Genomic DNA, 14,282 nt, shown 5'->3' with positions numbered 1-14,282 from the left:
ATTTATTACTAAAGTGTTGTAGATAACAAAATGTCTATCTAAGGACTTGTAAGTATTTTTGTTAGAGCAACATAACAAAATGACTATATGAGGACTTGTAAGTAGTTCTCCGGTCTCTATTCGCAACAGATTTTTTGAATTTGTAGGCTTTTTTTCTGCAATGATGACACGGTTGCTTTGTTGGCAAAATATTGTGAAGAGCTTCAACGTTCTTTAGACAAAATGTCATATTTTACGTCTTCTATTTACACCTACATTATAGAAGTAGTGATTGCAAAGAATGTGATAAGGATAAGGATTGTAAATTGTTAGTGGTGGGTACTTCTTCAGGTGTTGAGCTTAAGTCTGTTAGTTTTAATATTGATGATGCTAGGGATGCTCTAGCAAAGATGGTGATCATTGGTGAGATGTCATTCAGGTCTGTAGAGGGTGAAGGGTTTAAAAAGTTTGTGGAGTCACTCCAACCATTGTTCAAGGTCCCATCTAGGATAATGATAGGTATGATAATACCTATTATTTTTGGTAGAAATTTCCCCCTCTTAAGCTTCCTTTTGATAAATAATGAGTATGTTTATGTGTTGATTTGTATTTTTTATAGGTTAATTGCGGATTGTAACAAAAAGTGGTAAAAAGGGGGCTGAAATAAGCACGACTGGAGAAAGAACAAGTGTTCAAGCCGTTCTGGGCGGATTTTATTCACGCCGAGGCCTCATCATTTGCGCCCAGTCCAGGAGGAAGAGATTTTTGGGTGAAGAAGTAGGCCTAGGCTTACGCCTAGGCGAGGTGCGCCTAGGCGCACCATTTATGCACGCCCAGGATAATTTCACTCGCCCAATCCAGGTAGCAGTGATTTAAAGTGAACTTAACATACGAGACTGTGCCTAGGCACACGCCTAGGCGTGAATTCAACACGCCTAGGAGCACAAAAACAGCTTTTTTGGGCCAGCTTTATATCACGATTTGCCCTAGCCGCAACGCATTGTGGACACTTCGAATAGATTTTTTGGAGAGCGAAAAGAGAGGGGAAAGGTGATTCTTGGAGCTAGGAGGAGAGATTCTTCAGCCCAACTTGGATCTTCTCAACTCATTGGGTTTATTCATACTTTTCTCATCTATCTTCTTGTGTTTTTCACTCTCTATGTGTAGCTAAACTACTTGTACCAAGGCTAGGATGAAGCCTTGGGTTGAATGATTTGTATTTGACTTTGATTCACATATATAATAGTCGATTACTGGGTATAAATCTTGTGTTTCTGTGCTTGATTGCAAATTCTTCATACTCATTGTGTTTGATCACCACTTAGGGTTTGAATGAAATTGTTTGTTGAATCTACTTAGATGGTAAAATGTCAAGTAGGTTATGCTTCATGAAACTCATGATTATGAATGCGTCTCCCTTTAATTAGGTGACGTTTGTATGAATCCTTATCTCCATGGAACTTCATTAATTCTTATGCATGTTTAGACCAATAGGATGGCTAAAATGTGTTAGTAACATCCAACCTAGACCAATGAGATGGCTAGTAATTGATTTTAGGGAGATTTGACCTAGGTGCGCTAATACCGACCTAGGTACGGGTTCGTTATTCCCGGATTGCTATTTGCGTGTGTGAATCGATTTTGTTACAAATCAGTTACCCTTGGTTGATTCCGAAGCCTTGGTGCTTCTTTCTCATCTTGAATCTTATTCCATTTCTTTTAGCTTGTTTAGTTATAAATTGCATTAGCGTGATTTGCATCCTCATTCCAAGAAAACACCAAAAATACTTTATTATTCGCTTGTTTTTAGTTTAATTACTAAACCAAACAAACTTGAGTTGAATTTTACTTTGTTTACATTGTCCATACATACATACAAGTATACATTTGGATTAGACATAACTCCGTCCCTGTGGATTCGACCCTTGCTTATCATTGTGCTATAGTCGCCGACTAGTACACTTGCTAGTAAGGTTAATTTAGATTCAACAAGTTTATGGCGCCGTTGCCGGGGATGGTTGCTTATATTTGATCCATTTTAGTTTGTATAAATAGATACTTAGATACTTAGTTTAGTTTTTATTTAATTGATAATTAACGATCCTTATCCTATTCCTTCTTGTTTGTAGTTCATGCAAGGAAGACGTTCTCAAGATACAGAAATTCTTCATATTGATCTACACTTGGAACGTGCACGAAGGAACAAGAGAGATAAGGACCCTGTTGGGGAGCACTCTCTCACTCAGTCTATTTCTCGTTCATCCAGCTCTTGTTCATCTAGTGACAACACTTTGGGAGAACATTCTGAACAAGCGAGTATGGCTGAAAATCATGAAGAAGTTGACAATAATGCAAACATTGCAAATGCTCCTGTCACCATCGTGAACTACTCTATGCCACAATTCTCTACTAGACAATCATGCATCGTCTATCCTACTATTCCTCCAAACCTCTTCTATGAGCTTAAATGTCATGTGATCAACATGCTTCCATCCTTTTCAGGAGCGGAGAATCAAGATGCCAGTGATCACATTGATAGTTTTCTGGAGATTTATGACACTCAAAAAATACAAGGCATATCTGAAAAGTTCATCCGGTTGAAGCTATTTCCTTTTTCTCTTAAGGAGAGTGCTAAGATTTGGTTCAAGACTCTGCCAGCAAATTCTATCACTTCTTGGGATCAACTCTCCGCTAAGTTTATTTAGAAGTTCTATACTCAGTCAAGAACACAGAGGTTGAGAGATCAGATTTTCCATTTCAGGCAGAACAAGGGAGAACCACTCTTTCAAGCTTGGGAGCGATATAAAACTCTATTGATTGGTGGTCCCCATCATCAATTCTTGCCATGGCAGATTATCTCATACTTTTATCAACATCTGTCTGATGATTACGGCCATCGGTTAGATGCAGCTGCTGGAGGAAATATTATGGCTAAGGAACCGACAGAGGCCAATGAAATTATTGAGACTGTGGTAGCAAATTCCTCACAATGGGATAGTCGTGATCCTAATGTTCTTAGACACACTATTTATGAGGCTAGTGCTTCGAATTTAGAGATGGCATCTGTGGCTAGGAAACTAGATGCGGTAGTCACTTTGTTGAGTAGAAATTTGGAGCCATGTGGTATTCGTGGAGGCACCGATCATCCTACTCATGTATGTTCTAGAAGTGGAACATTTCCTGAAGCTGAAGCTAATGCAGTTCAACCTTTTCATAGGCAGCAGAATGACCTATTTTCTCACACATATAACCCAGGATGGAAGAATCACCCCAATTTCTCTTATGCTTCACTCCAGAACTTCAACCAAGGGCCCAAACCTTGGCAAGCTCCACGACAAGCACCACCTTCTCAAGATGCAAGGAAGTCTACTGTAGAGGACCTTATTTCCCAACTTGCTCAATCACAAGTCACAATGCAACAGTCCTAAGCGGAGATGAGCAATTCAATGACTCAGTTGCAACAAACTGTTTCCAGTAATACTCAACCCATCTCAAAGCTGGAAATGCAAGTAGGACAACTCGCTAATGCCTTGAGTGAAAGACAGCTGGGAAAGCTTCCAAGTCAACCTGAGGTAAATCCCAAGCAGCATGAAGATGCTAATGCCATTACTGTTTTGCGAAGTGGGAAAAAGGTGGATAACAAGATTGAGTATCAAAGGCTTGAAGGTGAGAGTCATGATGAGCCTACAGTGGTGGAGCCAAGTGCTTCCACCATACCTCATGTTAAGAAGGAAAAGCCGGAAGTAGAAGAGGTTGTTCCAAAAGTGCCTTTTCCATCTCGTCTTGCACCGGCTAAGAAAAGCTAGTATAATCAGGATATTTTTGAAGTTTTGAAGAAAGTGGAGATTAATATTCCACTCATTGAGGCAATTAAGTCTATTCCCGCATATGCAAAATTTTTGAAGGAGTTGTGCACTAACAAAAGGAAGATAGGTGATCATAAAGAAGTATTTCTCTCTGAAGAGACAAATGCTATTTTACAAAAGAAGCTCCCACCCAAATTAAAAGATCCGGGTAGTTTTACCATTCATTGTATTATTGGAGAGAAAGAAATTGAAATGCCCTTGATGGATATTGGTGCAAGTGTAAATATCATGCCCTATTCTGTTTACACTACTTTGAAGATCGGTGAGTTTAAACCAACTTCAGTCACTCTCCAATTAGCGGATCGCTCTCTAGTGCATCCTTTTGGGCTAGTTGAAGATGTCCTAATGAAGGTGGGTGAGTTTGTTATTCCGGTGGATTTTCTAGTGCTTGATATGGAGGGTGAACCTAATCCGGGAAAATATGTACCACTTATTCTAGGCCGCAGTTTTATGGCAACCACCAACACCATCATTGATGTCAAGATAGGAGTTCTTACTATGACAGTTTTTGATAAAACTATTCAGTTTTGGCTCTTTGAGGCCATGAGACATTCTAATGATGCAAAAGCTTGTTTTTGGGTGGATGTGGTGGATAGAAGAGTTGACATGGAGCTGCATAGAAATGATAAAACCATTGCTTTGGAAGTTTTTCTAGTGGGAGACAGTGAGAGGACTTTGGACAATGACACTCAAGAAATCGTAAACATGTTTGAGGCTTCTCCTAGTTATCAATACAAGTGGCATCCGACTTTTGAAAATTTGAGGGACTCTCCAAATCTTGAGAAGCTAGCACCATCTATTGTGAGTCCGCCAGAGCTAGAGTTGAAGCCTTTGCCCGCACACTTGCGATATGCATTCTTAGGTAACTCTAAAACTCTTCCTGTAATTATTTCTTCTGATCTTTCTCTCTTGGAAGAAGAGAAATTGCTCCGTGTTCTCAGGGAATATAAGAGTGCAATTGGGTGGACGCGGATATCCGTGGCATTAGCCCCTCTATGTGCATGCATCGCATTTTGATGGAGGAAGGAACTAAGGCCACTAGAGAAGGACAAAGAATATTAAATCCCAACATGAAAGAAGTTGTCCGGGGTGAGATTTTGAAGCTCTTGGATGTAGGCGTTATTTATCCTATTTCTGATTCCGAGTGGGTGAGCCCAGTTCATCTTGTGCCGAAGAAATCTGGGATTACTGTAGAAGCCAATGAGAACAATGTGCTTATTCCTACTCAGAAGGTCACGGGATGGAGAGTTTGTGTTGATTATCGGAAGCTGAATTTAGCTACCCGAAAAGATCATTTCCCCTTACCTTTTGTTGATCAGATGCTTGAGAGACTAGCAAGGCATGAGTATTATTGCTTCCTGGATGGTTATTCTGGCTATAACCAAATTGCCATTGCTCCCGAAGATCAAGACAAGACAACTTTCACTTGTCCATTTGGAACATTTGCTTATCGTCGGATGCCTTTCGGCCTTTGCAATGCTCCTGCAACATTTCAGCGTTGTATGATGAGTATCTTTTCTAACATGGTGGAGCGTTTCATTGAGATATTTATGGATGATTTCTCTGTCTTTGGGTCAAGTTTTGACAATTGCCTTCAAAATCTGTCTTTTGTGTTGAGGAGGTGTGAAGAAACCAATTTGGTTCTAAATTGGGAGAAATGCCACTTTATGGTGCAACAAGGAAATGTGTTGGGGCATGTTATCTCCAAAAATGGGATTGAAGTTGATTCGGCTAAGATTGAGCTTATATCGAAGCTTCCACCTCCAATCAATGTGAAAGGAATTCGCTCTTTTCTGGGACATACAGGGTTCTATAGGAGGTTCATTCAAGATTTTTCTAAAATTGCTAGGCCTTTATGCAACCTTTTGGCCAAAGATGCAGTTTTTCTATTCGATGAAGCTTGTATGAGGGCATTCAATTTGTTGAAGGAGAAACTTACCACCGCTCCAATTATGATGCCTCCGGATTTTTCTTTGCCATTTGAAATTATGTGCGATGCTTCTGACTTTGCCATTGGAGCGGTGCTTTGCCAACGAGTTGACAAGAAGTCTCATGTTATATATTATTCAAGCCAAACACTCAATGATGCTCAAGTCAATTATACCACCACCGAGAAAGAGTTGCTGGCCATTGTCTTTGCCTTGGACAAGTTTCGTCCATATTTGGCACGCTCTAAAGTGATTGTCTATTCTGACCATGCAGCATTGCGGTATTTGTTGTCAAAGAAAGATTCCAAGCCAAGGCTCATTCGTTGGGTACTTCTCCTCCAAGAGTTTGATTTGGAGATTCGGGATAAGAAGGGGTGTGAGAATGTAGTTGCTGATCATCTCTCTCGGCTCGCTATCAAGGAGAGTGGTGAAAGAGATATGGATTTCAAAGCGACCTTTTCCGATGAGCGTTATTTGAGGTCGAGGAGGTTCCTTGGTATGCAGATATCGTTAATTACTTGGTGAGTCGGAAGTTACCTCCCGGCATGACTACGCATGAGAAAAACAAGTTTCTCTCCTCCATCAAATATTACTATTGAGATGATCCTTATCTATTCCGGTGTTGTTCTGATCAGATTATTAGGCGATGTATTCCAATTAATGAGCAAGAAAGTGTTCTTCACTTTTGCCACACTCATGTTTGTGGAGGGCACTTTGGGGGGAAGAAAACTTCTGCCAAGGTACTTCAATGTGGATTTTATTGGCCATCTTTGTTCAAAGATGCTCATTCTTTCTATTTGACTTGTGATCGATGCCAACGAACCGAAAATATTTCAGCAAGAGATCAAACGCCATTGAACAATATTTTGACTATTGAGTTATTTGATGTGTGGGGGATCGACTTCATGGGTCCATTCCCCAACTCCCATGGAAATCTATATATTTTGTGGCGGTCGATTATATGAGTAAATGGGTGGAAGCTCTACCGTGCAAAGCCAATGATCATGGTGTGGTTTTGAATTTCTAGAAGAATATGATTTTTGCAAGGTTTGGAACCCCGAGAGCTATTATTAGTGATGGTGGATCGCATTTTTGCAACAAGCCCTTTGAGAAATTGATGAAAAAATGTGGGGCCATTCACAAGGTTGCTACACCTTACCACTTACAAACGAGTGGCCAGGTGGAGATATCGAACCGGGAGATCAAGCATATACTTGAGAAGACGGTTTCTTCTAATAGAAAGGATTGGAGCATTAAGCTTAATGATGCTCTTTGGGCTTATCGAACCACTTTCAAGACTCCTATTGGCATGTCTCCTTACCAGTTAGTCTTTGGGAAGCCTTGTCATTTACCGGTGGAGCTGCAACATCGAGCATACTGGGCAATCAAGGTTCTGAACTTTGATCTCCAACAAGCTGGCCATTTGCGGAAGTTCCAACTTAATGAGCTTGATGAGCTTCGGAATGACTCCTATGAGAATGCTAAAATCTACAAGGAAAAGACCAAACTCTTTCATGATAAACATATCTCAAGGAAGGTATTTGAACCAGGTCAAAAAGTCTTGCTTTATAATGCTCGCCTTCGATTTTTCCGGGAAAGCTTCGATCAAGGTGGAGTGGTCCGTATGAGGTGATTAAAGTTCTTCCTTATGGATCTATATTTATCAAGGACCCTCACACAGGTTTTGAGCAACAAGTAAATGGTCACCGCCTTAAGCCCTATTTCGAGACCTCTTTTGATATGGAAAAGTACAAGTTGCGTTTGGAAGACCCTCCATCGCTTTGATTATCTAAGGTGGTTTCGTTTCTTGATCAATTTGTTTTTACTATCCTTTTAAGTGTGGGGTGGGTGGTTGTATTCATCTGTTAAGTTTTGATGCTTGTTTGTTTAATTCTATAGGTACCGCTACGTCTGGCTGAAGACACTAAACTTAGCGCTACTTGGGAGGCAACCCAATGAATCATATCCTTTTTGTGTATCCTTTTGTTCTTCATCATTCCATTTTTATTGGCAAAATCTTGTGTGGATGCTAGTTTGAATGTGTTGGAATCTGGCTGTAGGAAAGTTAGAATTTCTAGGCATTATGTTTACAGCTAGACTGTTTTGGGCGCTCGTTTAACACACCTAGGCGAAGCAAAATTGTACCCCGCCTAGGCGTGAATCCTACACGCCTAGGCGTGAGTAAAAAAAAAAGTGATTATATATAAACTGTACATTCATTCACACACCCACGCCGAGTGCCTAGGCTTACCTCTCCAATCCTTGCCTACGCGACAGTCTAAGCGCCCCAGGTATGTAATCGTTTCTCCCACATCTGGTCTTTTGCTATCTTTGAGTTCTAATCTTACTCTATTCTGAGTAAGAACTGAAGTGAGAGAATTGATGAGTTCGATAATGGCATATCCTAATTTTTGGAGTTTAGGGCTAAAGTAGGGGATATCTTGGTTGATTTGTCATTTTGAGTAACCTAGGAACTGTGTGCTGCCTAATATGATGTGTTTAAGTGCCATTTGTGGGATTTTGGAGCTTGAAGTTCGGGTTGCCATGGCAACCCGTGCGTGTTGGAGAAGATGAAGTCACGCCTAGGGGTGGCTCCTGCACGCCTAGGCGTGTTTCGCCTAGGCGTGAAACATCCACGCCTGGGCGGCCCAAGTCATGCTCAGCTTCTGTGCTTCTGCACTTTGATTCTGCCATTTCTGTTCATCTTTATGTGCAGTACTGAGTTTATGATTCTCCCTGCTATTCTTAATTGTTGTACTTTTCTTTTGCAGGAATTATGCCGCGACAAAAAATTTTGGCGACCATGCGTAAGAAGCGCACTTCTCAGTCTACAACACCACAACCACCTCTTGTAGCAGAGGGGTCTACTTCTGGTGCAGCCATTGATCACTTTGAGACTGCTACTCTTGTGCCTGAGGTGTATTTATTAGCTGATTTGTTAAACACGATTGGGAAGAGAAGTGAGCCTCTCGGCCGGCTCCGCCAGTTTTGTTCTTCCATTGCTACCTCGGATGCTTCTGCCCATGATGTCCCGGTTTACCCAGAGCTGGTGCGTGCCTTCTACCGCACCGTGCAAGCAACAGGGACTGGCACATACCAAGCTTTATTACCTTCAGGGATGATTACTTTTTCTGCTGCAGATGTCAGTGCCAGTATTGGACATCCTACTTCCTAGCCTCCTGATAGTGGTTTCCAGCCACCTATTCCTTCTTACCAGCTGGAGAACCATGATTGGATTGTCCACTAGTTTACTGGTCGACGGGGCAAATTTGTTAGGAAATCTGCTCTTCCGCAGGTTATGTATCTCGTGGACCGACTAGTGCATGGAAACTTATGGCCAACTGGGCATCAGAGTGAGTGGAGGGAGGATGCATTAGAGATTCTTTATTGTATATGAATTGGTACTTGGTTTGATCTAGACTACTATTACATTCTTCCCTTTTGGCTATTCGTAGGAGCGTGGAGGATACCAAAGTCACAGTGAAGTGGCTCTTTCTGTCGCGGATCATCACTTGCTTGCTGACATATCTCCAGGTGCTCCCTCAGTCTATGCAGTCTATTCCTCTTCCCTTGGAGGTGTATGATTTGAGCAATTGGCGTATTAGTATAGCTCATATTCGCTCTATCCCCGCTGGGAGAGCTCGGCTAGCCCCTGGTGTTCAGCATTCAGAGGATGAGGATGAGGAGGAGGAGGATGCCGTTGAGGGTGATGCTGATGCAGATGCTCAGGATACTTGGATCAAGGACATGAGCGACCAGCTGACTCGACTCGAGCAGAACTTCCAGTCTCATGCTGAGTATGTCCATCAGCAGTTCCAGACTCAGGGTCAGCAGATTGCAAACGTCTTATCCATGCTCCAGGAGATGCGGCGTGACAAAAATCTCACTTATGTTCGCCGCAAGACCTCTAGTGGCCCCTCTCAGTAGTTTCTCCTACAGGTTGTATTGTTTCAAGCTTGTCCTTCATTTTATGTTGTTATGATTCTTCCTATCTTATGCTTTGCGGACAAAGCTTGTTCTAAGTGTGGGGTGGTAGGGTACTCTTATTTGTGAGCTATTGAGGTCATGTACTATGGATGATGCTTACTTATGGTTTTCTGTTGAACTGAACTGGGATGGACTCCATTATGTTTCATATCTGAGTTGTGAACCCATCTTGTCCCCTTATATGCTTGAGGAATCATTGATGCCTACTTGATTACTTATGAAATTGATTCACTTGCACTGAAATGTGGTGGGGTATGACTTGGTTGGGTATATGTGTTGAATGTGGACTTTCTCTTAGATGAGCTAGAGCATCATGTCAACGATATCATTGGCACTAGTTATTTGTGTACAACTTTCTATGTATTAATAAAAAATAAATAAATAAAAAATTAAAATTGATAAAGATCATGTTCCGCTCATGTGTTTTTGCTGAGTAACCGGGGCTCTTGTCTAACCAACTCGAGTTTCGAGTAAAAAGGTGAGGCAATCATGATGAACATACTAGGCTAGCTTAACTTCGAAACCTTTTCAACTCGAGAAATTGATCCGAGGGGTGCTTTGTCATCTAATGCCCTAAACCAACTGGTTGGGAGTCATTGGTCTAGAACTCGCTACATGGGTTGTCTAGAAAGTTTAATGAAGTGAGCATTGCACGGTCCTAGATTCAAAATAAAAATAAAAAAAAAAGAAGAAGAAGAAAAAGAGAAAGACATGTAGATAGAGCAGTATGTTTATAAATAAATGTGCATTGGTATCTTTGCTTGGTTGTTCTTGGGAGTCTTGGAATGTGACTATGTTTAGCATGTATAAACTCTTGGAAGTCACACTTTTATGCATTTCCTCTTAGCACTGCATGCCATCTAAAAAGATTAATTGGGTAGGCTGAGAATTTTCCATGAGTATATAGTGCGGATGAAGTGTGGGGTGTTTGATCTCTTGAGACCTAAAACGTTTGTGGGTGTCGTTCTTATAAGCCCTCAGGAGACAAAACTCCTCCACTGGGGACACCTAGGGGTTTAACGGCTTGTTGCATATGCTAAATGCAATCGCGATTCCTGCGTTAGTGAGTTAGGATGTTAGTTGGTAGATGTACTTAGTTTAGTTTTATTTGAGGACAAGTAAGGTTTAAGTGTGGGGTGTTCGATAGGTATGATAATACCTATTATTTTTGGTAGAAATCTCCCCCTCTTAAGCTTCCTTTTGATAAATAATGAGTATGTTTATGTGTTGATTTGTATTTTTTATAGGTTAATTGCGGATTGTAACAAAAAGTCATAAAAAGGGGGTTGAAATAAGCACGACTAGAGAAAGAACAAGTGTTCAAGCTGTTCTGGGCGGATTTTATTCACGCCTAGGCCTCATCATTTGCGCCCAGTCTAGGAGGAAGAGATTTTTGGGTGAAGAAGTAGGCCTAGGCTTACGCCTAGGTGAGGTGCGCCTAGGCTCACCATTTATGCACGCCCAGGATAATTTCACTCGCCCAGTCCAAGGAGCAGTGATTTAAAGTGAACTTAACATACGAGACTGTGCCTAGGCGCACGCCTAGGCGTGAATTCAACACGCCTAGGCGCACAAAAATAGCTTTATGGGCCAGCTTTATATCACGATTTGCCCTATCCGCAACGCATTGTGGACACTTCGAACAGATTTTTTGGAGAGAGAAAAGAGAGGGGAAAGGTGATTCTTGGAGCTAGGAGGAGAGATTCTTCAGCCCAACTTGGATCTTCTCAACTCATTGGGTTTATTCATGCTTTTCTCATCTATCTTCTTGTGTTTTTCTCTCTCTATGTGTAACTAAACTACTTGTACCAAGGCTAGGATGAAGCCTTGGGTTGAATGATTTGTATTTGACTTTGATTGACATATATAATAGTCGATTACTGGGTATAAATCTTGTGTTTCTGTGCTTGATTGCAAATTCTTCATACTCATTGTGTTTGATCACCACTTAGGGTTTGAATGAAATTGTTTGTTGAATCTACTTAGATGGTAAAATGTCAAGTAGGTTATGCTTCATGAAACTCATGATTATGAATGCGTCTCCCTTTAATTAGGTGACGATTTGTATGAGTCCTTATCTCCATGGAACTTCATTAATTCTTATGCATGTTTAGACCAATAGGATGGCTAAAATGTGTTAGTAACACCCAACCTAGACCAATGAAATGGCTAGTAATTGATTTTAGGGAGATTTGACCTAGGTGCACTGATACCGACCTAGGTACGGGTTCGTTATTCCCAGATTGCTATTTGCATGTGTGAATTGGTTTTGTTACAAATCAGTTACCCTTGGTTGATTCCGAAGCCTTGGTACTTCTTTCTCGTCTTGAATCTTATTCCATTTATTTTAGCTTGTTTAGTTATAAATTGCATTAGCTTGATTTGCATCCTTATTCCAAGAAAACACCAAAAATACTTTTTTATTCGCTTGTTTTTAGTTTAATTACTAAACCAAACAAACTTGAGTTGAACTTTACTTTGTTTACATTGTCCATACATACATACAAGTATACATTTGGATTAGACATAACTCCGTCCCTGTGGATTCGACCCTTGCTTATCATTGTGCTGTAGTCACCGACTAGTACACTTGCTAGTAAGGTTAATTTAGACCCAACAGATAACAGTAGTTAGGAATTGTATGAAAATTTATGTGGAAGAGAGGGAGAGATTGAAAAAGGTTTTAAGAAATGAAATGGTGTGTATAACCACTGATACTTGGTCATCAATCCAAAACATCAACTATATGTGTATTACAGTACATCGGATTGATAGTGACTGAAACTTGAATAAAAGACTCATAAGCTCTGTTCAAATTTGAAGTAACAAGGGAGAGGTAATTGGATTGAAGTATTGAAAAATTATTTACTGTAACCGTAGATAATGCAAGTTCTAATGATACAGCTCTTAGGCACTTGAAACTTGTTTGTAAGGATTGGAAGCACACTGTGCTAAATAATAAGTATATGTAAATGTGTTGTTGTGCGCACATTCTAAATCTTATTGTTAAGAATGGTTTAGATGAGAATGATGAATCCATTCTAAGGATTCGCAATGCCGTAAAATATGTGAGGTCTTCATCAACTAGGTTAAGTGCTTTTAGGAAGTGTGTGGAGAAGGTGAAGGTAGATTGTAAGCAATCTTTGTGTTTGGATGTTGACACATGATGAAATTTCACATACTTAATGTTAGAGGTTGCTTTGAAGTATGAAAAAGTCTTTAAAAGGCTTGGGATGGATAATAGACGTTATTGTTAGTATATTAGTGAGTTTTGTGGTGATGGGGTAAGTGCAGGTAGTGGGAGGCAAGGGAAAGGTAAAGGGCACAGGAACATTGGGCAGCCTAGTGAACAAGATTGGAAGTATGCTAGGGCACTTGTGAAGTTTTAAAACTTTTCTACCAAATGACTTTGAAGTTCTCTACTTCCCTTCATATTTCTTCAAATACATTTTTCATTGAGATAGTATCATTGCATAGTAGACTATTGGATATGTGCAAAGATGATAACATCGACATGAAACTTAAGGTGGAACGTACGAAAGCAAAATTTGACAAATATTGGGATAACCTGGATAACATGAATTTTTTGTTGCATGTGGCTACTGTCTTGATTCCACATTATAAGATGACATATCTTAATTATTGTTTTGAGGAAATATATGATTCATTTAAGAGGAATATTATGTTTGCGAAGGTGAAAGAGATATTGACAAGATTGTATAATCACTACAACAATGGGGTTAACGGGATAAAAGATAGTCCTACAGAGTTTCAACCACCTTCAACAAACATGAGGGTGGATGATAATAATGATGATTGTGTGAAAATGTTTGCCTCAAAGGTGGCCATGCGTATGAGAGCCGATGAGAGTGTGGAGAATATGAAAGAAATTGGGAAGGTATTTGGAAGAATCTTGTGAGACTCTTAATGAGAAATTTGATGTGTTAGCTTGGAGAAAGATCAATGGCAGCAAATATCCTATTCTTTCCCGTATGACTAGAGATATGTTAGCTATTCCGGTGTCTACAATTGCTTGAGTCAACTTTCAGCATTGGTGGTAGGATTCTAGGACCATATAGGAGCTCATTGTCTCCAAAGACAGTGCAAGCTCTCATATGTGCCTAGAATTTATTAAGGGCAAAACCAATAGCAATTGATATTCAAGCATATTTGAAGGATATTAAAGCTATTGAGGAAATTGAGAAAGGTATTTAATTATGTATATTGTGTTTTATTTGTGTGTTTTCATTTGAATAACGATGAAAGAGCTACAAATTTTAATTTTAACAGAAATTGGTTTATCGGAGTTCACCGTGGATTGTGAGTTTGTGACTACATCACTTGATCTTACACCTAGTAATGCTTGACATCTTCTGTGTAAATGGTAACTTATTCTGTTTTAATTAATTGCAATGCATGGTGACTTGTTGTTCTAATTCTAATGTGTATTTCCAAATTTTTTGAGATGCTACTGTAGAGAGCTTTTGGTTCCTGCTGGCTACTGGTAATCTAATATGACTCT

General features: G+C 40.1%; 1 non-coding gene across 1 annotated transcript; it reads right to left on the bottom strand.

The window, feature by feature from the left end:
- Positions 1 to 2,711: 2,711 nt before the first annotated feature.
- Positions 2,712 to 2,818, bottom strand: LOC119983221. Its single transcript, XR_005464570.1, has one exon. It is a non-coding gene; the product is annotated as a small nucleolar RNA R71 (small nucleolar RNA).
- Between the last annotated feature and the right edge of the window lie 11,464 nt (positions 2,819 to 14,282).

This window comes from Tripterygium wilfordii, chromosome 17 (genome assembly GCF_013401445.1).
Source record: "Tripterygium wilfordii isolate XIE 37 chromosome 17, ASM1340144v1, whole genome shotgun sequence".
Classification (NCBI taxonomy): domain Eukaryota; kingdom Viridiplantae; phylum Streptophyta; class Magnoliopsida; order Celastrales; family Celastraceae; genus Tripterygium; species Tripterygium wilfordii.
This window is presented reverse-complemented; position numbering and strand designations above follow the sequence as displayed.